This window comes from Bufo bufo, chromosome 3 (assembly GCF_905171765.1).
Source record: "Bufo bufo chromosome 3, aBufBuf1.1, whole genome shotgun sequence".
In the NCBI taxonomy this organism is placed as follows: domain Eukaryota; kingdom Metazoa; phylum Chordata; class Amphibia; order Anura; family Bufonidae; genus Bufo; species Bufo bufo.
Genome location: NC_053391.1, coordinates 456,560,064 through 456,584,361, shown reverse-complemented (window position 1 = coordinate 456,584,361; position 24,298 = coordinate 456,560,064). Strand labels below are relative to the sequence as shown.

General features: G+C 46.2%; 1 protein-coding gene across 1 annotated transcript in view; it reads left to right on the top strand.

The window, feature by feature from the left end:
• The first annotated feature begins 8,036 nt into the window (after positions 1–8,036).
• The window catches only part of LOC120995749 (interferon-induced very large GTPase 1-like), an 86,406-nt gene continuing 70,144 nt past the window's right edge, over positions 8,037–24,298 (top strand). The window contains exon 1 of the mRNA XM_040425148.1: positions 8,037–8,127. The gene's annotated coding sequence lies outside the window, so the exon portion shown is untranslated. The remainder of the gene's footprint in view (positions 8,128–24,298) is intronic.

Below are 24,298 nucleotides of genomic sequence, written 5' to 3'. Positions count from 1 at the left end.
GGGCTCTGGCTGGGCCATTCCAAAACTTTAATCTTCTTCTGGTGAAGCCATTTCTTTGTTGATTTTGGATGTATGCTTTGGGTCGTTGTAATGCTGAAAGATGAAGTAACTCTTCATGTTCAACTTTCTAGCAGAAGCCTGAAGGTTTCGTTCCAATATTGACTGGTATTTGGAACTGTTCATAATTCCCTCTAGGTTAACTAAGGCCCCAGTTCCAGCGCAAGAAAAACAGCCCCAAAGCATGATGCTGCCACCACCATGCTTCACTGTGGGTGTGGTGTTCTTTTGGTGATGTGCAGTGTTGTTTTTGCGCCAAATATATCTTTTGGAATTATGGCCAAAAAGTTCAACCTTGGTTTCATCAGACCATAACACCTTTTCCCACATGCTTTTGGGAGACTTCAGATGTGTTTTTGAAAAATGTAGCCTGGCTTGGATGTTTTTCTTTGTAAGAAAAGGCTTTAGTCTTGCCACTCTACCCCATAGCCCAGACATACACTGCTCAAAAAAATAAAGGGAACACAAAAATAACACATCCTAGATCTGAATTAATTAAATATTCTTCTGAAATACTTTGTTCTTTGCATAGTTGAATGTGCTGACAACAAAATCACACAAAAATAAAAAAATGGAAATTAAATTTTTCAACCCATGGAGGTCTGGATTTGGAGTCACACTCAAAATTAAAGTGGAAAAACACACTACAGGCTGATCCAACTTTGATGTAATGTCCTTAAAACAAGTCAAAATGAGGTTCAGTAGTGTGTGTGGCCTCCACGTGCCTGTATGACCTCCCTACAACGCCTGTGCATGCTCCTGATGAGGTGGCAGACGGTCTCCTGAGGGATCTCCTCCCAGACCTGGACTAAAGCATCTGCCAACTCCTGGACAGTCTGTGGTGCAACGTGACGTTGGTGGATAGAGCGAGACATGATGTCCCAGATGTGCTCAATTGGATTCAGATCTGGGGAACGGGCGGGCCAGTCCATAGCATCAATGCCTTCGTCTTGCAGGAACTGCTGACACACTCCAGCCACATGAGGTCTAGCATTGTCTTGCATTAGGAGGAACCCAGGGCCAACCGCACCAGCATATGGTCTCACAAGGGGTCTGAGGATCTCATCTCGGTACCTAATGGCAGTCAGGCTACCTCTGGCGAGCACATGGAGGGCTGTGCGGCCCTCCAAAGAAATGCCACCCCACACCATTACTGACCTAATGCCAAACCGGTCATGCTGGAGGATGTTGCAGGCAGCAGAACGTCTCAAGACTCTGTCACGTCTGTCACATGTGCTCAGTGTGAACCTGCTTTCATCTGTGAAGAGCACATGGCGCCAGTGGCGAATTTGCCCTCATATCACCCTCATGGAGTCTGTTTCTGACCGTTTGAGCAGACACATGCACATTTGTGGCCTGCTGAAGGTCATTTTGCAGGGCTCTGGCAGTGCTCCTCCTGTTCCTCCTTGCACAAAGGCGGATGTAGTGGTCCTGCTGCTGGGTTGTTGCCCTCCTACGGCCTCCTCCACGTCTCCTGATGTACTGGCCTGTCTCCTGGTAGCGCCTCCATGCTCTGGACACTACGCTGACAGACACAGCAAACCTTCTTGCCACAGCTCGCATTGATGTGCCATCCTAGATAAGCTGCACTACCTGAGCCACTTGTGTGGGTTGTAGACTCCGTCTCATGCTACCACTAGAGTGAAAGCACCGCCAGCATTCAAAAGTGACCAAAACATCAGCCAGGAAGCATAGGAACTGAGAAATGGTCTGTGGTCACCACCTGCAGAACAACTCCTTTATTGGGGGTGTCTTGCTAATTGCCTATAATTTCCACCTGTTGTCTATCCCATTTGCACAACAGCATGTGAAATTGAATGTCACTCAGTGTTGCTTCCTAAGTGGACAGTTTGATTTCACAGAAGTGTGATTGACTTGAAGTTACATTGTGTTGTTTAAGTGTTCCCTTTATTTTTTTGAGCAGTGTATGAAGAATACGGGAGATTGTTGTCACATGTACCACACAGCCAGTACTTGCCAGATATTCCTGCAGCTCCTTTAATGTTGCTGTAGGCCTCTTGGTAGCCTCCCAGATCAGTTTTCTTCTCGTCTTTTTATCAATTTTGGAGGGACGTCCAGTTCTTGGTAATGTCACTGTTGTGCCATATTTTCTCCACTTGATGATGACTGTCTTCTTCCATGGTATATCTAATGCCTTGGAAATTATTTTGTACCCTTCTCCTGACTGATACCTTTTAACAATGAGATCCCTCTGATGCTTTGGAAGCTCTCTGTGGACCATGGCTTTTGTTGTGGGATGCGACTAAGAAAATTTCAGGAAAGACCAACTAGAGCAGCTGAACTTTATTTGGGGTTAATCAGATGCTCTTTAACCCCTTAGGGACCGGGCTCATTTTCACCTTAAGGACCAGGCCATTTTTTGCAAATCTGACCAGTGTCCCTTTATGTGGTGATAACCTTAAAATGCTTGGACTCATCCAGGCCATTCTGAGATTGTTTTTTCGTCACATATTGTACTTCATGACACTGGTAAAATGGAGTAAAAAAAAAAAATTTTTTATTTATAATTTTTTTTTGTAAATTTCCAAGTTTCAATTTCTCTACTTCTATAATACATAGTAATACCCACAAAAATAGTTATTACTTTACATTTCCCATATGTCTACTTCATGTTAGGGAACTTCATTTTGGGAATGACATTTTATTTTTGAGGGTCGTTACAAGGCTTAGAAGTTTAGAAGCAAATCTTGAAATTTCTCAGAAATTTTCAAAAAAACAACTTTTTAAGGACCAGTTCAGGTCTGAAGTCACTTTGTGAGGCTTACATAATAATAACCACCCAAAAATGACCCCATTCTAGAAACTAAACCCCTCAAGGTATTCAAAACTGATTTTACAAACTTTGTTAACCCTTTAGGTGTTCCACAAGAATTAATGGAAAATAGAGATACAATTTCAAAATTTCACTTTTTTAGCAGATTTTCCATGTAATTTTTTTTTTCCAGTTACAAAGCAAGGGTTAACAGCCAAACAAAACTCAATATTTATGGCCCTGAATCTGTAGTTTATAGAAACACCCCATATGTGGTCGTAAACTGCTGTACGGGTACACGGCAGGGCGCAGAAGGAAAGCAATGCCATACGGTTTTGGAAGGCAGATTTTGCTGGACTGTTTTTTTGACACCATGTCCCATTTGAGGCCCCCCTGATGCACTCCTAGAGTAGAAACTCCAAAAAACTGACCCCATTTTAGAAACTATGGGATAGGGTGCAGTTTTGTTGGTACTAGTTTAGGGTACATATGATTTTTGGTTGCTCTATACTACACTTTGTGAGGCAAGGTAGCAAGAAATAGCTGTTTTGGCACCTTTTTTTTATTTTTTGTTATTTACAACATTCATCTGGCAGGTTAGATTATGTAGTATTTTTATAGACCAGGTTGTCACAGATGCGGCAATACCTAATATGTATACTTTTTTTTAATTTATGTACGTTTTACACAATGATTTCATTTTTAAACAAAAAAAAATCATGTTTTAGTGTTTCCATAGTCTGAGAGCCATAGTTTTTTCAGTTTTTGGGCGATTATCTTAGGTAGGGGCTCATTTTTTGAGGGATGAGGTGACTATTAGATTGGTACTATTTTGGTGGGCATACGCCTTTTTGATCGCTTGCTGTTGTACTTTTTGTGATGTAAGGTAACAAAAAAAATGGTTTATTTAGCACAGTTTTTATTTTTTACGGTGTTCATTTGAGGGGTTAGGTCATGTGATATGTTTATAGAGCCTGTCTATACGGATGCGGCGATGCATAATATGTTTTTTTTTTCCTCATTTTTACCAATTTTTTTTTTAACTTTAATTGGGGGAAAATGACGTTTTTGTTTGTTTTACCTTGAAACTTTTAAATTTTTTTTGGGGGGGGGGAACTTTTTTTCACTTTATTTTTTGCCCCACTTTGGGACTTCAACTTTTGTGGGTCTAATCCCCTTTACAATGCATTCCAATACTTCTGTATTGGAATGCATTAGCTGTATGAGTAATACAGTTTGTATTACCCATACAGGCTCGTCACAGGAAGGCAGCGCCGATGCCTAAGGAAGGCATCGCGCTGCCTTCCATGCCATCGGGTCCCCCCTTCAGCCGCACGGGGACCCGATGGCACCGCCCCCCGCCGCAACCTCTAAAAGCCGCCGCAACCTCTGAATTGACCTGCGGTTTGCGGCGATCGCCGACACGGGGGGGGGGGGGGGGGGGTGGGTACGGGGGGGCCACAGGATGCACATTGTCCCCGGGTGCCTGCTCAATGATTTGAGCAGGCACCTTGTTCCGATCACTGATCGGAACTACACAGGCTATGAGCCGTGCGCTACGATTGGCCAGCGTTGCAGCAAGGGGCAACCCTAATACAAAAACTCCGCCCAGTACAACAGAGGGAGCTGCAGACACCGGAGCCTATACCGGGCGAACGGAGCGGCGCCCAGACATACTAGTAAGTGCAGGGGGACCCCTGGGCGCCGCTCTGCCCACTGATATAGTTAGTTTTTAGTTTTTAAACTAGTGAAAAGTCTTCTTTAAATAGCGGAGATGCAGTTTGTTGGCAGATTCTAATACAGACAGAATAAATCCCCGTTCCGTTTTTTGCGCAAAACGGACAAGAATAGGACATGTTATATTTTTTTTTTGCGGGACCACGGAACGGAGCAACGGATGCGGACAGCACACTGAGTGCTGTCCGCATCTTTTGCGGCCCCATTGAAGTGAATGGGTCTGCATCCGAGCGGCAAAAATGGCGGCTCGGATGCGGACCCAAACAACGGTCGTGTGCATGAGGCCTTAAGATACCGTGTATATATAACAGGATGGCTGAAGTGTAAGATACCTAATGCCAATCCCAGTCACATAGAGAATATATGTACAGTATATAATCACTCTACACTCTGAACACAGAAGAGGAGAATGCAGTGACACAAAAACATTGACTACTGCAAATTATACCACCATAACTTTAATTGAAGAAATTAAATAAATACATTAATCATGTACACAGCTTAGATACACTGAACAAAAATATAAACTCAACACTTTCGGTTTTGCTCCCATTCTGCATGAGCTGAACTCAAAGATCTGAAATATTTTCTACATACACAAAAGACCCATTACTGTCAAATATTGTTCACAAATCTGTCTTAATCTGTGTTAGTGAGCACTTCTCCATTGCCGAGATAATCCATCCCACCTCACAGGTGTGGCATATCAAGGTGCTGATTAGACAGCATGAATATTGCACAGGTGTTAGACTGCCCACAATAAAAGGCCACTCTGAAATGTGCAGTTTGATTAGACAGCACAATGCCACAGATGTCACAACGTTTGAGGGTGCGTGCAATTGGCATGCTGACTGCAGGAATGTCTACCAGAGCTGTTGCCCGTGCAATAAATGTTCATTTCTCTACCATAAGCTGTCTCCAAAGGCGTTTCAGAGAATTTGGTAGTACAGTCAACCGGCCTCACAACCGCAGACCACGTGTAACCACACAAGCCCAGGACCTCCACATCCAGCATGTTCACCTCCATGATCGTCCTCGGACAGCTGCAGCAACAATCGGTTTGCATAACCAAAGAATTTCTGCACAAACTGTCAGAAACCGTCTCAGGGAAGCTCATCTGCTTGCTCGTCATCCTCATCGGGGTCTGGACCTGACTGCAATTCGTCATCGTAACTGACTTGAGTGGGAAAAGGCTCACATTTCATGGCGTCTGGACTGTTGGAGAGTTATTCTGTTCACGGATGAGTCCCTGTTTTCACTGTTCAGAGCAGATGGCAGACAGCATGTGTGGTGTCGTGTGGGTGAGCGGTTTGCTGACATCAACGTTGTGGATCGAGTGGCCCATGGTGGTGGTGGGGTTATGGTATGGGCAGGCGTATGTTATGGACAACGAACACAGGTGCATTTTATTGATGGCATTTTGAATGCACAGAGGTACCGTGACGAGATCCTGAGGCCCATTGTTGTGCCATTCATCCACGACCATCACCTCATGTTGCAGCATGATAATGCACTGCCCCATATTGCAAGGCTCTGTACACAATTCCTGGAAACTGAAAACATCCCAGTTCTTGCATGGCCAGCATACTCACCGGACATGTCACCCATTGAGCATGTTTGGGATGCTCTGGATCGGCGTATACGACAGCGTGTTCCAGTTCCTGCCAATATTCTGCAACTTCGCACAGCTATTGAAGAGGAGTGGACCAACATTCCACAGGCCACAATCAATAACCTGATCAACTCTATGTGACGGAGATGTGTTGCACTGGGTGAGGAAAATGGTGGTCACACCAGATACTGACTGGTGTGGCCACCCCACCCCAGTAAGGCAAAACTGTACACATTTCAGAGTGGGCTTTTATTGTGGGCAGTCTAAGGCACACCTGTGCAATATTCATGCTGTCTAATCAGCACCTTGATATGCCACACCTGTGAGGGGGGATGGATTATCTCGGCAAAGGAGAAGTGCTCACAGATTTAGACGATTTGTGAACAATATTTGAGATTAATGGGTCTTTTGTGTATGTAGAAAATGTTTCAGATCTTTGAGTTCAGCTCATGCAAAATGGTAGCAAAACCGAAAGTATTGCGTTTATATTTTTGGTTCTGTGTATATAGCTACAGATATGGTGTACTATATACACAAAAAGAGCACTAGATGGCGCTCTGATGTCACATTAAATAACAGGAGACTATTATTATATAAAAGAAATATATGCAAAATAGCTCTGGTGCCAAATTAAGAAAACTACCTTTAGGGCAAGCTTACAGGGTAGCTACCCATAGGATGTGCCTAAAGAGAAGGTTTTCTTCTTTCTAGAGGGGATTTACTTTGCATATTTTCTTCCCATGGAGCATTTTCCATAAGTCTTCATACCAGATGGATCTCAGCAAGAAGACTGTGTACCTTCCAAGAGCATATAAATGTCACTAAAGAACCTTTTCAAAGCAAAAAACAAAGTAAGACTAGCACCTCCAAAAATGTAAAATAAAGTACAGGTGCATGCTACCATGGCAGACATGCAAAAGCAAACACTGTATGTAGCAGCAAAAACACATGCAAACACCGGAAACATGGATTATTCCAAATTGCATTAGCACTATACTTACTATGCATGGAAATTAGAAGCTTCTCTGCATATTTTTGACCAAAATTGTGTGGGACCCATCTACCAATGACAAAGCGGCTTCTGCAGATGGGATCTACACTAATAGACTTGCCTATTCTGGGTCTAGGCCTCCAAAAAAAGAGTCTGTATTAACATAAGAGCCCCCAAGGATAATGTACAGTATATGGGTGCAGCGAGAATCGCCCGCTCCTGTGGCTGGAATTAGTTTGCAATGATGTATGAGAGGAGGGGGTATTTGATTCGCTCTCCTCTAGTCTACAATTCGGCAACTGTGATATCTGATAAAACAAAACAAGACAAAGAAGGCTACTTTCACACTTGAGTTTTTGCCTGATCCGGCAGGGATCAGCAAAAGCTCTTCAGTTACTGATAATACAGCCGTCTAGCCAAGACGGATCCATCATGAACACCATTGAAAGTCAATGGGGGACTTGTGTCTGAGGAAACTGATCCGTTTTGCTCCGCATCCCATGACGGAAAGAAAACCGCAGCATGCTGTGGTTTGCTCTCCGGTATGGGAAGGCAACCAAACAGAACGAAATGCATTTTGGTGCACCCCGTTCTGTTCAGTTCAGTTTTGTCCCCATTGACAATGAATGGGGACAAAACAGAAGCGATTTATCCGGTATTGAGATCCTATGATGGATCGTAATACTGAAAAATGTAAACGCAAGTGTGAAAGTAGCCTTCGGAGATTGTTACATTTTGTTGGTTTTTCCTTTTTTTTTTTTGTAGGGGGGGGGGGGGGGGGGGGAGAGAGAAAGATTCTGTTTAGTGTTTCTTTAGGGAGCGGTTTCCTGTAAATGAAAAGAGAAAGTGAAAGTCTCACTAGTTGGAAAACAACCTTGATACTTGTACGGCAAGTAGATAACGTCCTCGTCATATTACAATCATATCTGGAAGCTCAGAGATCTGTGTCTATATCAGGTGGGGTAGGTGTATGAAAGCGAACGACATTATAGATCTTGGGAAGAAGGTAACACTTTACATTCCACCTTGTCTTCTTTTATTTTATTTTCTCTCTGTTTCTCCTCTCCTTTCTTCCCTTTCATGCACTCCCCCTCCTACTTTCTCTTCCACTCTCTCTCTAACTCTCTTTATTTTTCTTCCCTCACTGTCTCTGTAAACCTCTTTATGTCCCCTTCTTTCCTTTTATTCCTCTTATTTATTTGTCCTCTTTTTCTCTCGCCCACATCTCTTTTTCTGTTTCTTTCCCTCTCCCTGTTTCTGACTCCCTACACTCCCCCATCTCTCTCTGCCTAACTCTGTCTACCCCCTATGTGCAACAGACTCCTTTTTGTTTTCGATATATTAATTCATTATAACTTATAAGCATAGCCTATAAATGACTTTTAAACTGCCAACACAGTCCCATCACCATATAACTGGGAATGTTACTAATCATAAAGGGCATCTGTCAGCAGATTTGTACCTATGTAACTGGCTGACCTGTTGAATGTGCGCTTGGCAGCTAAAGGCATCTGTGTTAGTCTCATGTTCATATCTGCCATGGCATGGGGTATTGAGGCGGGCCGTCCACTTCTGTTCTCCCAGAGGTGTGTGTGTCCCCCCCCCCCCCCCCCCGCTCCCGCTCCCGGGCACTGCATCTGCTGCATTTTACACTGGCCAATCAGCATTTAGCAGCGCAAAGATGCTGCTGCTGATTGGCCAGTGTATCGCTGGCAGGCAGCAGGCTCAAGCACACACAGAGCACCCCTCTCAAGTCATCAGCGACAGCCAGTGAGTCCAGCGCAGACCCCGCCCCCCCCCCCCATCCCTCAGACCCATCCCTCGGACCGCTCCGGATCCGGGTCACTGACTTTACACAGAGAACACAGAACCCAGCCAGAATAAACACACTCGGGTAGTGTGCCATGCCACAGTAAGAGCGCCACTTTTAATAAAAAGTAAATATATGGTTCTGGTTGGATGGAAATTGGTATTTTTGATGGGGGGAGGGCAGCAGCAAGCATTTTTATTTTTTTTGGGGGGGGCCTGTAGGCTCATAGAGGACTCAGAAGGACTGTCCTTCTGAGTCCTCTATTAGCCTACAGAGCCCCACCCCCCCCCCCCCCCAAAAAAAAAACAAAAAAAACACTGCTTGCTGCTGCTCTCCCCCCATCAAAAATACCCATATCATATGGGTATTTTTGATAGGGGGAGGGCGGAAGCAAGCAGTGGGTTTTTTTGGGGGGAGGGGGCTTGTAGGCTCATAGAGGACTCATAAGGACAGTGTGCTTTCCTCCTACTCCCCCAAAGCACACTGTACTCCTGAGTCCTCTATGAGCCTACAGCCACCCAGCACATCAGTCACCTGGGGGGGGGAGAATATGATTGGTGACTATGTGCACACTCCGCATCAGCAGCAAAGAGTTAATGCCCCCCAAAATGCCAGGGCACCTTACTTACCTCATACCCCGGCACTCCGCATTGCTCCTGATGCCCGCACAGCCCCCACTGCCTCTCTCCCATCACGCAGATGAAAACATCCGGCGACATGGGGGGCAGTCAGTAGCAGGCCACTATGGGAACGAGCCTCCCAAGCATCGCGGGTGACGCTACGGAGGCTCATTTCTGACGCGGCCTGCTATTGGCTGCACCTCACCACTGGGCATAAGTATTATCTGTATGTGGTGCCTGGGCATTTTGGGGGGCATAATAGGGGTTAGATAGCCCCTTTAACCCTTCTGTATCTTTCTTGACCATAACTTTTTATTTTTCCGTTCACATAGAAGTATGAGGGCTTATTTTTTGCGGGAGAAGTTGTACTTTAATATGGCATACAATGTAGTGGGAAGCGGGCCAAAAAATTCCAAATGGGGTGGTGTTTAAAAAAAACCTGCAATTTCTCCACCGTTTTATGGGTTTTGTTCCTACGGCATTCCCTTTGCGGCAAAACTGACCTGTGCCATTCATTCTCTGGGTCAGTAGCAATACAACGGGGGTGTGGCAGGGTAGGAGCCATGGCAGGTAGTGGGATGGGTAGTGGGCAGAGTTAGGGGGCCCAAATCAGATTCTTGCTATGGGGCCCAATGATTTCTATGTATGCCCCTGGCTACTAGGATTAGGTCTTCCCCTGTCACATCCTTAAAGGAGTTGTCTCATCATAGACAATGGGGGCATATCACTAGGATATGCTCCCATTGTCTTAGAGGTGCAGGTCCCACCGCTGGGACCCAAACCTATATCGAGAACAGAGCCCCGCAAGGTGGTGGCTAGAGGACTCCGGTCCGGCCACCACCAAGCCAGCTCCCCATAGAAGTGAATAGGAGTGCACCGCGCATGACCGGCCACTGCTCCCATTCACTTCTATGGGCTCGATGGAAATAGCCGAGCCAGTGCTCGGTTATTTTCGCCGGCCCCATAGAAAATGAATGGAGGGCGGCTGCGCATGCGCAGTGCACCCTCCTTCACTTTCGGGGCTCCGTTCTCTATATAGGTGCGGGTCCCAGCGGTTGGACCCGCACCTATAAGACAATGGGGGCATATCCTAGCGATATGCCCCCATTGTCTGTCATGAGACAACCCCTTTAAGGCTTATAAAAGAGCTGGATCTTGACATAGAGGCCACTTAATATGGTGGATCTGGTGGTCTCTATAATGGGGACACCCCTTTGCTTTCACTGTGTTGAAGACCCATAACTGGGGCTTCATGGTAATTTTGCAAGCTTACCTGGAGGCTCAGAGATCAATAAATGCTTCTTGGTGTAAATATACAGTACGGCAGTTCTAGAAAAGCAAAAATTAAAATGGAAACTGGAAGGAAAGTAACTAGTGTGCTCAATTAAAAGACACCGCAGTATTTACAGCTCACACTACCCCACTTAGTCTGTATATGCCCCCATTAAAATGGCTGTCCAACCCTTAGCTGTGAAAATGAAAAATTTACTTTTCTTTTGTTTACAAAAGCACCTCAGACCGTACCCATTTTCTCCAGAATCTAGCAACACCCCATGTATGGTCATAAAGTGCTGTATGGGCACACAGCTGGTCTAAGAAGGGAATAAGCACCATGTGCATTTAAAGCCCGGTTTGGTGATTTATACAGCACTGGCCGAAAACTGCAGAGGCTTTGAGGTAAAATAAAAATAAATCCCCCAAAATGACCTCATTTTATAAACCATACCCCTCATAAAATTTACCAATGAGCATTTTGACCCCACAGCTGTTTTGCAAAAATTTACAGCAGATTGTGCAAGGTGAAAACTACAATTTTTACAAAGATATATGCCATTTCAATGCCCAATATGCTGTGTCTAGCATATAACAGTGTGAAAAATCAGCCCTCTTATTATGCTGCACTTCTTGGTTTTATAACTACCATACATGTGGCCCTAATCTTTTGCCTGGACATACAACAGGGATCAGGAATAAAAGAGCACCATGTGCATTTAAGGCCCAATGTGACCTCAGCCGTGTTAGCCACCCCAAATCAAAATTTTTGAACAAAACATATGCAGTTGGTTAGATCTTTGTTAGATCAGGTTAGATCAATTGTTGTTTGCGTTAGATCTCATACAGAAGTAGAGCTATTAACAGTTATTTGCAGGGGGGGCTAACCCGTCATCAGCCCCCCCTTATCAAAAAATTGACCAAACAATTAGCTATTTTGGAAGATATTTGTTAGATCAGGTATGATCAACTAGTTGTTTTGTTAGATCTCACATAATTACGGACTTATTAAGTGATTAATGAGGGGGGGCTAGCCCCCCCACATGCAATTTTCAGGTAAAATGTGATGCAGAGTAATAGGCCTTCGTTAGATCCGGTAAGATCAAGTGGTTTCAACGTTAGATCTCATTTAATTACGGAGATATTATGGATATTTGGTATTACGTCAGGGGGGGCTAGCCCCCCCACATGCAATTTTCAGGTAAAATGTGATGCAGAGTAATAGGCCTTCGTTAGATACGGGAAGATCAAGTGGTTTCAACGTTAGATCTCATTTAATTACGGAGATATTATGGATATTTGGTATTACGTCAGGGGGGGCTAGCCCCCCCACATGCAATTTTCAGGTAAAATGTGATGCAGAGTAATAGGCCTTCGTTAGATCCGGTAAGATCAAGTGGTTTCAACGTTAGATCTCATTTAATTACGGAGATATTATGGATATTTGGTATTACGTCAGGGGGGGCTAGCCCCCCCACATGCAATTTTCTGGTAAAATTTGATGCAGACTAATAGGCCTTCGTTAGATTCGGTAAGATCAAATGGTTTCAACGTTAGATCTCATTTAATTACAGAGATATTTCACATAAAAACACAGATATTAGGTAGTATTAAATAGGGGGGGGCTAGCCCCCCCACATGCAATTTACTGGTAAAATTTGATGCAGACTAATAGGCCTTCGTTAGATCCGGTAAGATCAAGTGGTTTCAACGTTAGATCTCATATAATTACAGAGATATTATGGATATTTGGTATTACGTCAGGGGGGGGCTAGCCCCCCCACATGCAATTTTCAGGTAAAATTTGATGCAGACTAATAGGCCTTCGTTAGATCCGGTAAGATCGAGTGGTTTCAATGTTAGATCTCATATAATTACAGAGATATTTCACATAAAAACACAGATATTAGGTAGTATTATTAAATAGGAGGGCTATCCCCCCCACATGCAATTTTCGGGTAAAATTTGATTAAGACTAATAGGCCTTCGTTAGATCCGGTAAGATCAAGTGGTTTCAACGTTAGATCTCATATAATTACAGAGATATTATAGATATTTGGTATTACATCAGGGGGGCTAGAGCCCCCACATGCAATTTTCTGGTAAAATTTGATTCAGACTAATAGATCTGCATTAGATCCGCTAAGATCAAGTGGTTTCAATGTTAGATCTCATATAATTACAGAGATATTATGGATATTTGGTATTACATCAGGGGGGGCTAGCCCCCCACATGCAATTTTCTGGTAAAATTTGATTCAGACTAATAGATCTGCATTAGATCCGCTAAGATCAAGTGGTTTCAATGTTAGATCTCATATAATTACAGAGATATTATGGATATTTGGTATTACATCAGGGGGGGCTAGCCCCCCACATGCAATTTTCTGGTAAAATTTGATGCAGACCACTTGATCTTACCGGATCTAACGAAGGCCTATTAGTCTTAATCAAATTTTACCCGAAAATTGCATGTGGGGGAACTAGCCCCCCTATTTAATAATACTACCTAATATCTGTTTTTTCATGTGAAATATCTCTGTAATTATATGAGATCTAACATTGAAACCACTTGATCTTACCGGATCTAACGAAGGCCTATTACTCTGCATCAAATTTTACCTGAAAATTGCATGTGGGGGGGGGGGGGGGCTAGCCCCCCCCTCTTTAATCACTTAATAAGTCTGTAATTATGTGACATCTAACAAAACAACTAGTTGATCATACCTGATCTAACAAATATCTTCCAAAATAGCTAATTGTTTGGTCAATTTTTTGATAAGGGGGGGCTGATGACGGGTTAGCCCCCCCTGCAAATAACTGTTAATAGCTCTACTTCTGTATGAGATCTAACGCAAACAACAATTGATCTAACCTGATCTAACAAAGATCTAACCAACTGCATATGTTTTGTTCAAATATTTTGATATGGGGGGACTAACACGGCTGTGGTCCCAATGTGGTGATTTATGCAGTAACTATACTGGGGACCAGCAGATATCCAGCCCCAACCTGGCAAATATGCTGAGAATCGGCAGGACAAATACAGCTGCATGTGGGGGAAAAGATGATGAATTCTGTTCTCCACGTTGGGTTTTAAGAAGCGGGAGAAGAAGATTAACTATAAAGCCGACAGACACTCTGGGTTTCTAGATAGAAGGAAACTCAAATCTGGGCCAGAGAGGTAGATTTCTGTGTCATCAGCATAGAGGAGGTATTGGAGCCATGGGACTCAACGAGCTGTCGAGGCTGAATTTATAAATGGAGAAAAGTAGGACAGAGCCTTGAGGGACACTAACAGAGATAGGTCGAGGTGGTGTATGAATGGGAAACACTGAAAGTTCAGTCAGTGAGGTACGAATATAAGTGGCAATATGGTGGACATGGGGTGTATGGTGGCTGACAGTTGATATATGTATAGAAATGTGGGGTCATTCTGACAGACATTGGGACATAGTGGATGACACATAGGGGAATTGCAGACTGTAATGAAAAAGACATGGATTACACGGCCACATGCTAGGCATTGATCTGTTGCTTCTCCGCATAATTTATAAACATTGTAGGAAGGCGCAAGGGTCTGTCATTGACGGAAGGTACGTGTCACCGAGGTTCCTGGCCTCAGTGAGATAAGAGCCGATCCGGGCCGGTTCTTATTGGGAGCAGCCAAAGAGCAGGGTGGGTGGCTGTTCCCCACGTCCAGGCCAGGTTTTGGGCTGGGGTTTAAAAACCCAGCCAGCAGCTCAGCTGTGTGTGGTATGTTCCTCCAAGTGAAAGTGGAGCTGTGAAGGCTCTGTGTCTCTGGGAGCTGCATGAGAGCCACCAGCTGGAAGCCAGGCGCCCTAAAGCCTGCTGTGGATATCCAGGTGACGTGTTTGTTTTGAGTTCTGTGGACTTTGGCCATGTGAAATAACACAAGGAATTCCTGTGGTGTGAATTAACACCAGGACTCTGCAAAGTGTTTGTGTTATGTTTTTCCTTGGGTGTGAATAAACACTGAACTTTTTGCTTTACTACTGTGTTTGTGCCTCTGTACTGCGTCCGCTTACCCTGCCTACCAGAGCAAATCCCTACAATTGGTGGCTTGGAGCGGGCAAGCGCAGTGAGGCTGGCGTGAACGTCGAAATTTTTTTTTTTTTTCTCTCACGGTTGTATGTCATTTATCAAACCGGCTAGATTCAAACCGGTGTCAAGAGACGAAATGGAGGCTGTTATGAAGGCCCTCGTGGAGGCTAACCTGCAACAACGCGAGGCTAATAAGCAGCAGCAGGAGACCAACCAGTTGCTGCTACAACATGTATTGGCGTTACAGTCAGCAGGAGCAACCCCAAGCGTACACGATGCCCGGAAAGCAGTACGTGCAGCGATCCCTAAAATGACCCCCGCAGACGACATCGAGACCTACCTGGCGATGTATGAAAAAGTGGCCACCAGGGAAAAGCTGCCCCAAGACCAGTGGGCTGAGATCGTCGCTCCTTTTCTGACATCAGAGTCCCAGCGGGTGTTTTTCGACTTGCCTGATGATCAAGCGGCCGACTACCCAAAGGTAAAGGGGGAGATTTTGGCAAGACTGGGGGTGAATGTGCTGGTCCGGGCCCAGCGGGTGCATCAGTGGGGGTTCAACCCGGCGGAGCCCGTGAGACCCCAGTATTATGACCTGCTTAACCTGTTACAAAAGGGGCTACAACCTGACGTGTTGAGCCCCACTGCTATGTTGGACCGGTTATTAGCAGACAGGTTCTGGAGGGCTCTGCCACCCCCTCTCCAGCAATGGATTGGCCAGGTCTCGCCAGGGAATGCGCTGGAGATGGTCGACCTGGTGGAGCGCTATGAGGCTACCCGGAACTTACAGGGGGGTTCTGTTGGGAGGGGGGCAGTCAGATCCCGTAACTCTCCACCCCGGACCCAACAACCGGTGCCCATCAAACCTGCCTGGGATATAACCCCTGTGGACCCCGCTCCAATAATCTGCTGGCGGTGTCGAGAGCCAGGCCATGTTCGAGCGGACTGTCCACGTCAGGGGGAACCCATGGACACGAACTGTGGCTTCCGTCAATCATTATATGCCAGGAAACTGTGTGCAGTGGGTGCTTCGGAGTCTCTGAACCACCTGTGCCATGTTGAGGTGGGAGACACTCCAGCGGAGGCTCTGTTGGACTCAGGAAGTCTGGTGACCCTGGTAAGGGCTTCCCTGGTACGCTCCGCTGAGTACACCGGCCGTAAGGTTGGAGTCATGTGTATCCATGGGGACTTAAAAGACTATCCTACTGCTATGGTGTCTCTGTCTACGGTTTCCGGCAGGTGGATCCACGAGGTGGCTGTTGCAACCCACCTCCACTATGAACTTATAGTAGGGAGAGACTTCCCGGGTTTCACGGCACTGTGGCCGGTTCCGAGAGTGACTGATACGCATGATACAGGTGTAACCCTAGCAGAATGGCCCGGCTCAGGGGGGAGACCAGAACCCTGGGAACCTCAGTCCGAAGGTCCCGCGGTAGGGGTGACCGCCACTTCGGTGGAAGAGGAGGAGACAACCCCGCTGAGTGTAATGGTGGGAGACATGGAGGACTTGCCGCCGGGGCCTGAGCTGGCAGACCTCAATGTCTCCGGGGATAATTTTGGTACCGCGCAACACCGGGATCCAACCTTGTCCCGGGACTGGGAAAATGTGCTAATAATAGATGGTGAACCACAACAACCAGGGGCAGAGTCGGTGTTCCCCCGTTTTGTGGTCCATCAGGAGATGTTGTATCGGGTAACTCAGCTGCGAGGTGAATCCGTTGAACAGTTGGTGGTGCCTCAGGCTTATCGCAAACTCGTGTTAGAGTTAGCACACCAGCATGTTCTCGGGGGTCATCTGGGAATGCAAAAAACACAGGACCTGATACTACAACGGTTTTACTGGCCCAGTGTGTTTAAAGAGGTGGACGAGTTCTGTAAGTCTTGCCCGACCTGCCAGGCAACTAGCCCCCAGCACCTTTTTCGCAGTCCCTTGGTACCCCTGCCGATCATTGATGTACCGTTTGAGCGAATCGCTATGGACCTAGTAGGTCCTGTACCAAAGTCCGCCAGGGGACACCAACACATCTTGGTTGTCCTTGATTACGCTACTCGGTACCCGGAGGCAGTGCCACTGCGACATACTTCTGCGAAACTTATAGCTAAAGAGCTAATGGAGATGTTCTCCCGAGTGGGGCTACCTAAAGAGGTCCTGACTGACCAGGGGACCCCTTTTATGTCCAAGATCATGAGGGAACTCTGCAAGTTGCTGCGTATAAAACAGTTACGGACATCCGTGTACCATCCACAAACTGATGAACTAGTGGAAAGGTTTAATAAAACTCTAAAAACCATGTTAAAAAGGGTGGTGACCAAAGATGGAAAGGATTGGGTCCTTCTTCTGCCCTATCTCATGTTCGCAGTGCGAGAGGTGCCCCAGGCCTCTACTGGGTTCTCGCCCTTCGAATTGCTATATGGCAGACATCCTCGTGGCTTGTTGGACGTAGCCAAAGAGGCATGGGAACAACAACCCACTCCTCATAAAAGCGTCCTGGAATACGTTACCAAGATGCAACAGCGGATAGAGACCGTTTTGCCTCTTGTCAGAGAACATATGGAGGCCGCTCAGCGAGCCCAGAGTCGGATCTATAATCGGCAGGCTCGGGTCCTGAACTTTAACCCGGGTGATCGGGTTTTGGTTCTGGTGCCGACAGTGGACAGTAAGTTCCTAGCCAGGTGGCAGGGGCCCTACGAGGTACGTGAAAAAATAGGAGAGGTAAATTACAAAGTACACCAGCCGGGGAGGCGAAAGCCGGAGCAGGTTTACCATGTTAATTTGCTAAAACCTTGGAGGGATAGGGAAACCTGTACGGAAGACAGTCCACGGCCGGGCTTTCTTGGACAGGAGATTCCGGCTCCTAAGTCTGATGCAAGGGAAGCGGTTGCCACAATAAAAATTGCTGACCGCCTCTCCTCTAAACAGGCTCAGGAAACCAGGGAGTTCGTTAGTCGGAACACAGATGTGTTCTTAGACCTCCCTGGACGCACTTCCGTAATCCAACATGACATTGTCACTGAGCCTCAGGCAAAAATCCGGTTAAAACCATACTGAGTACCCGAGGCTCGGCGAAAAGCCATCTCGGAGGAAGTGCAACTCATGTTGCGGCTGGGTGTCATTGAGGAGTCTAAAAGTGAGTGGGCCAGTCCGATAGTATTAATACCCAAGCCAGACAGGACATTGAGGTTCTGTAATGACTTCCGCAAACTTAATGAGGTGTCCAAATTTGACGCGTATCCTATGCCCCGAGTGGATGAGCTTATAGAAAAGTTGGGCCAAGCCCGGTATTTTTCTGTGTTGGACCTCACCAAAGGGTACTGGCAGGTACCCTTGACAGAGGCTGCCAAAGAAAAAACGGCTTTTGTCAAGCCAGAGGGGCTGTATCAGTACAAGGTATTACCCTTTGGTCTACATGGCGCTCCTGCCACGTTTCAAAGGCTAATGGATATTGTACTCCGTCCACATCGTCGATACGCTTCGGCGTACCTGGACGATATCGTTGTCCATAGCACCGACTGGGAAAGTCACCTACCTAAAGTACAGGCTGTAGTGGACTCCCTTCGAAAGGCGGGACTAACAGCTAACCCAAAGAAATGTGCAATAGGGTTAGAGGAGACTAAATACCTTGGGTATGTCATTGGGCGCGGAGTCATTAAACCCCAAGTGAGCAAAATAGAGGCGATACGGAATTGGCCCCGACCTGCCACCTCTAGACAAGTAAGGTCATTCCTGGGAATGGTCGGCTATTACATGAGGTTTGTTCCCCATTTTGCCACTTTAGCGGCTCCGTTGACAGGGCTTTTAAAGGGACGGAAGTCCGTGATAGTCCGCTGGAATGACCAGGCAGAAGAGGCTTTCTCCGCTTTGAAGTCGGCCCTGTGTGGGTCCCCGGTTTTGGTGACGCCCGACTTCAAGAGGGAATTTGTGGTCCAGACTGATGCCTCCGAAGTGGGCCTCGGTGCGGTACTGTCTCAGGAAGTCAACGGGGAGGAGCATCCCGTTGTCTTCCTCAGCCGTAAGCTCACTCCAGCGGAGACCCGGTACAGTATAGTGGAGAGAGAGTGCCTGGCCATCAAGTGGGCACTCGAGTCTCTCCGCTATTATCTGTTGGGGAGGAAATTCCGTCTGGTGACCGATCACTCCCCTCTCAAGTGACCGATCACTCCCCTCAGGCCAAAGAGAGGAATGCTCGGGTCACTAGGTGGTTCTTATCGCTGCAAAACTTTAAGTTCACAGTAGAACACAGGGCAGGCCGGTTACAGGGAAACGCGGATGCCCTGTCCCGAGTACACTGTCTGGCGTGTGTTCACCCCCTCAGGGTTGAACAAAGGGGGGAGGTATGTAGGAAGGCGCAAGGGTCCGTCATTGACCGAAGGTACGTGTCACCGAGGTTCCTGGCTTCGGTGAGATAAGAACCGGTTATTTTATGTGTCAGCCGCAGCTAGTGCTTGCTGACACTGTTTATTCTTAGTGTGGCTGAAAAGCCGATCCGGGCCGGTTCTTATTGGGGGCAGCCAAAGAGCAGGGTGGGTGGCTGTTCCCCACGTCCAGGCCAGGTTTTGGGCTGGGGTTTAAAAACCCAGCCAGCAGCTCAGCTGGGTGTGGTATGTTCCTCCAAGTGAAAGTGGAGCTGTGAAGGCTCTGTGTCTCTGGGAGCTGCATGAGAGCCACCAGCTGGAAGCCAGGCGCCCTAAAGCCTGCTGTGGATATCCAGGTGACGTGTTTGTTTTGAGTTCTGTGGACTTTGGCCGTGTGAAATAACACGAGGAATTCCTGTGGTGTGAATTAACACCAGGACTCTGCAAAGTGTTTGTGTTATGTTTTTCCTTGGGTGTGAATAAACACTGAACTTTTTGCTTTACTACCGTGTTTGTGCCTCTGTACTGCGTTCGCTTACCCTGCCTACCAGAGCAAATCCCTACAACATGTACATGAGGCATTTAGTATATGTTTTGAGTAAAATGCATTAAATCACTATGTTAAAGTGGCCTCTCGAGTGGATCCCTACTCTATTTTGGCACAGTGCTACATATACAGCGACCGGGCCGCAGAGGCAGCATGTCAGTGTTGGTGGGCCAATGGGGGTAGTAGTTGATTTATTCACGATTAGCAGGGCCTCCCTGGGCCGGAGTTCAGTGATGGGAAGGACAGCACCAGTTCCTTTGAGGCACACTCTGTTGTACAGGGACTCCCCGCAAGATGGTGTTTGAGTTGCCCTGATGTTATGGGTTTTAAGGTGCCTTGGCGGCAGGGTCCTTGGTGTTCGTGACGCCAGCACCGTAAGGTGCAAAGGAAGGTGGTAGAAAGAATGAGGAGTCAATGGTTGAAAGCAAAAAAATCTTTACTTAATCACTTGCCTCAGAGTAGTCAATACAGTTCATCAGTATGGCAAAGATGATCATTTAAATATGGCTTAGCTGTATCCCTTGTAATAGGCTTGGCAATTGTAAGTTGAGGAGTTTTTCTTCTTTTTATATCTGTTTATACTTAGTCCACACACTAGCAATCAGGTACTGAATATAATAACTTCTTAATTAGCAATCCCCAGGGCAGTTTCCCTAACGGCAGGCAAAATCTCTGCTCCATTATTTGGACAGGATGCTTACTGAATCCTGGCCCACCATGTCCATAGAAGCATGTGGTAATAGACAACTTGGCGCCTAGTCGTCCGGTTGTGTCCAGGTACTTTTAAGCTTCCCCCGGTCAATGATGCTATGGAGTCCTTAAGCTAATGCTGCTTCTATCTCCACTAGACTTACTCTATATCCATACATTGACTCTTTGGTCTGTGCTAGGTAACCGTTAGCAACTTGTCCACAGTCCATCGGCTTGATCAGGGCCAAGGGGCTAAAGTGGCAGCTACATCTTGGACTGATGATGTTCTGCTCCTCCATTAACCTCCTTCTTTCCACTAATCTACACACTCACTGTCTTATCAACCTTCTGAACACACCCTAAGGTATATATATATATATATATATATATATATATATATACACTCACCTAAAGAATTATTAGGAACACCTGTTCTATTTCTCATTAATGCAATTATCTAGTCAACCAATCACATGACAGTTGCTTCAATGCATTTAGGGGGGTGGTCCTGGTCAAGACAATCTCCTGAACTCCAAACTGAATGTCAGAATGGGAAAGAAAGGTGATTTAAGCAATTTTGAGCGTGGCATGGTTGTTGGTGCCAGACGGGCCGGTCTGAGTATTTCGCAATCTGCTCAGTTACTGGGATTTTCACGCACAACCATTTCTAGGGTTTACAAAGAATGGTGTGAAAAGGGAAAAACATCCAGTATGCGGCAGTTCTGTGGGCAAAAATGCCTTGTGGATGCTAGAGGTCAGAGGAGAATGGGCCGAATGATTCAAGCTGATAGAAGAGCAACGTTGACTGAAATAACCACTTGTTACAACCGAGGTATGCAGCAAAGCATTTGTGAAGCCACAACACGCACAACCTTGAGGCGGATGGGCTACAACAGCAGAAGACCCCACCGGGTACCACTCATCTCCACTACAAATAGGAAAAAGAGGCTACAATTTGCACGAGCTCACCAAAATTGGACTGTTGAAGACTGGAAAAATGTTGCCTGGTCTGATCAGTCTCGATTTCTGTTGAGGCATTCAAATGGTAGAGTCCGAATTTGGCGTAAACAGAATGAGAACATGTATCCATCCTCTGATGGCTACTTCCAGCAGGATAATGCACCATGTCACAAAGCTCGAATAATTTCCAATTGGTTTCTTGAACATGACAATGAGTTCACTGTACTAAAATGGCCCCCACAGTCACCAGATCTCAACCCAATAGAGCATCTTTGGGATGTGGTGGAACGGGAGCCCTGGATGTGCATCCCTCTAATCTCTATCAACTGCAAGATGCTATCCTATCAATATGGGCCAACATTTGTAAAGAATGCTATCAGCACCTTGTTGAATCAATGCCACGTAGAACAAAGGCAGTTCTGAAGGCAAAAGGGGGTCCAACACTGTATTAGTATGGTGTTCCTAATAATTCTTTAGGTGAGTGTGTGTGTGTATATATATATATATATATATATACACACTGCTCAAAAAAATAAAGGGAACACTTAAACAACACAATGTAACTCCAAGTCAATCACACTTCTGTGAAATCAAACTGTCCACTTAGGAAGCAACACTGAGTGACAATCAATTTCACATGCTGTTGTGCAAATGGGATAGACAACAGGTGGAAATTATAGGCAATTAGCAAGACACCCCCAATAAAGGAGTGGTTCTGCAGGTGGTGACCTGACCACTTCTCAGTTCCTATGCTTCCTGGCTTATGTTTTGGTCACTTTTGAATGCTGCCGGTGCTTTCACTCTAGTGGTAGCATGAGACGGAGTCTACAACCCACACAAGTGGCTCAGGTAGTGCAGCTTATCCAGGATGGCACATCAATGCGAGCTGTGGCAAGAAGGTTTGCTGTGTCTGTCAGCGTAGTGTCCAGAGCATGGAGGCGCTACCAGGAGACAGGCCAGTACATCCGGAGACGTGGAGGAGGCCGTAGGAGGGCAACAACCCAGCAGCAGGACCGCTACCTCCGCCTTTGTGCAAGGAGGAACAGGAGGAGCACTGCCAGAGCCCTGCAAAATGACCTCCAGCAGGCCACAAATGTGCATGTGTCTGCTCAAACGGTCAGAAACAGACTCCATGAGGGTGATATGAGGGCCCAACGTCCACAGGTGGGGGTTGTGCTTACAGCCCAACACCGTGCAGGACGTTTGGCATTTGCCAGAAAACACCAAGATTGGCAAATTTGCCACTGGCGCCATGTGCTCTTCACAGATGAAAGCAGGTTCACACTGAGCACATGTGACAGACGTGACATAGTCTGAAGACGCCGTGAAGAACGTTCTGCTGCCTGCAACATCCTCCAGCATGACCGGTTTGGCATTGGGTCAGTAATGGTGTGGGGTGGCATTTCTTTGGAGGGCCGCACAGCCCTCCATGTGCTCGCCAGAGGTAGCCTGACTGCCATCAGGTACCGAGATGAGATCCTCAGACCCCTTGTGAGACCATATGCTGGTGCGGTTGGCCCTGGGTTCCTCCTAATGCAAGACAATGCTAGACCTCATGTGGCTGGAGTGTATCAGCAGTTCCTGCAAGACGAAGGCATTGATGCTATGGACTGGCCCGCCCGTTCCCCAGACCTGAATCCAATTGAGCACATCTGGGACATCACGTCTCGCTCTATCTACCAACGTCACGTTGCACCACAGACTGTCCAGGAGTTGGCAGATGCTTTAGTCCAGGTCTGGGAGGAGATCCCTCAGGAGACCGTCCGCCACCTCATCAGGAGCATGCACAGGCGTTGTAGGGAGGTCATACAGGCACGTGGAGGCCACACACACTACTGAGCCTCATTTTGACTTGTTTTAAGGACATTACATCAAAGTTGGATCAGCCTGTAGTGTGTTTTTCCACTTTAATTTTGAGGGTGACTCCAAATCCAGACCTCCATGGGTTAAAAAATTAGATTTCCATTTTTTTTTTTTGTGTGATTTTGTTGTCAGCACATTCAACTATGTAAAGAACAAAGTATTTCAGAAGAATATTTAATTAATTCAGATCTAGGATGTGTTATTTGTGTGTTCCCTTTATTTTTTTGAGCAGTGTGTATATATATATATATATATATATATATATATATATATATATATATACTCACCTAAAGAATTATTAGGAACACCATACTAATACGGTGTTGGACCCCCTTTTGCCTTCAGAACTGCCTTAATTCTACGTGGCATTGATTCAACAAGGTGCTGATAGCATTCTTTAGAAATGTTGGCCCATATTGATAGGATAGCATCTTGCAGTTGATGGAGATTTGAGGGATGCACATCCAGGGCACGAAGCTCCCGTTCCACCACATCCCAAAGATGCTCTATTGGGTTGAGATCTGGTGACTGTGGGGGCCATTTTAGTACAGTGAACTCATTGTCATGTTCAAGAAACCAATTTGAAATGATTCGAGCTTTGTGACATGGTGCATTATCCTGCTGGAAGTAGCCATCAGAGGATGGATACATGTTCTCATTCTGTTTACGCCAAATTCGGACTCTACCATTTGAATGTCTCAACAGAAATCGAGACTCATCAGACCAGTCAACATTTTTCCAGTCTTCAACAGTCCAATTTTGGTGAGCTTGTGCAAATTGTAGCCTCTTTTTCCTATTTGTAGTGGAGATGAGTTGTACCCGGTGGGGTCTTCTGCTGTTGTAGCCCATCCACCTCAAGGTTGTGCGTGTTGTGGCTTCACAAATGCTTTGCTGCATACCTCGGTTGTAACGAGTGGTTATTTCAGTCAACGTTGCTCTTCTATCAGCTTG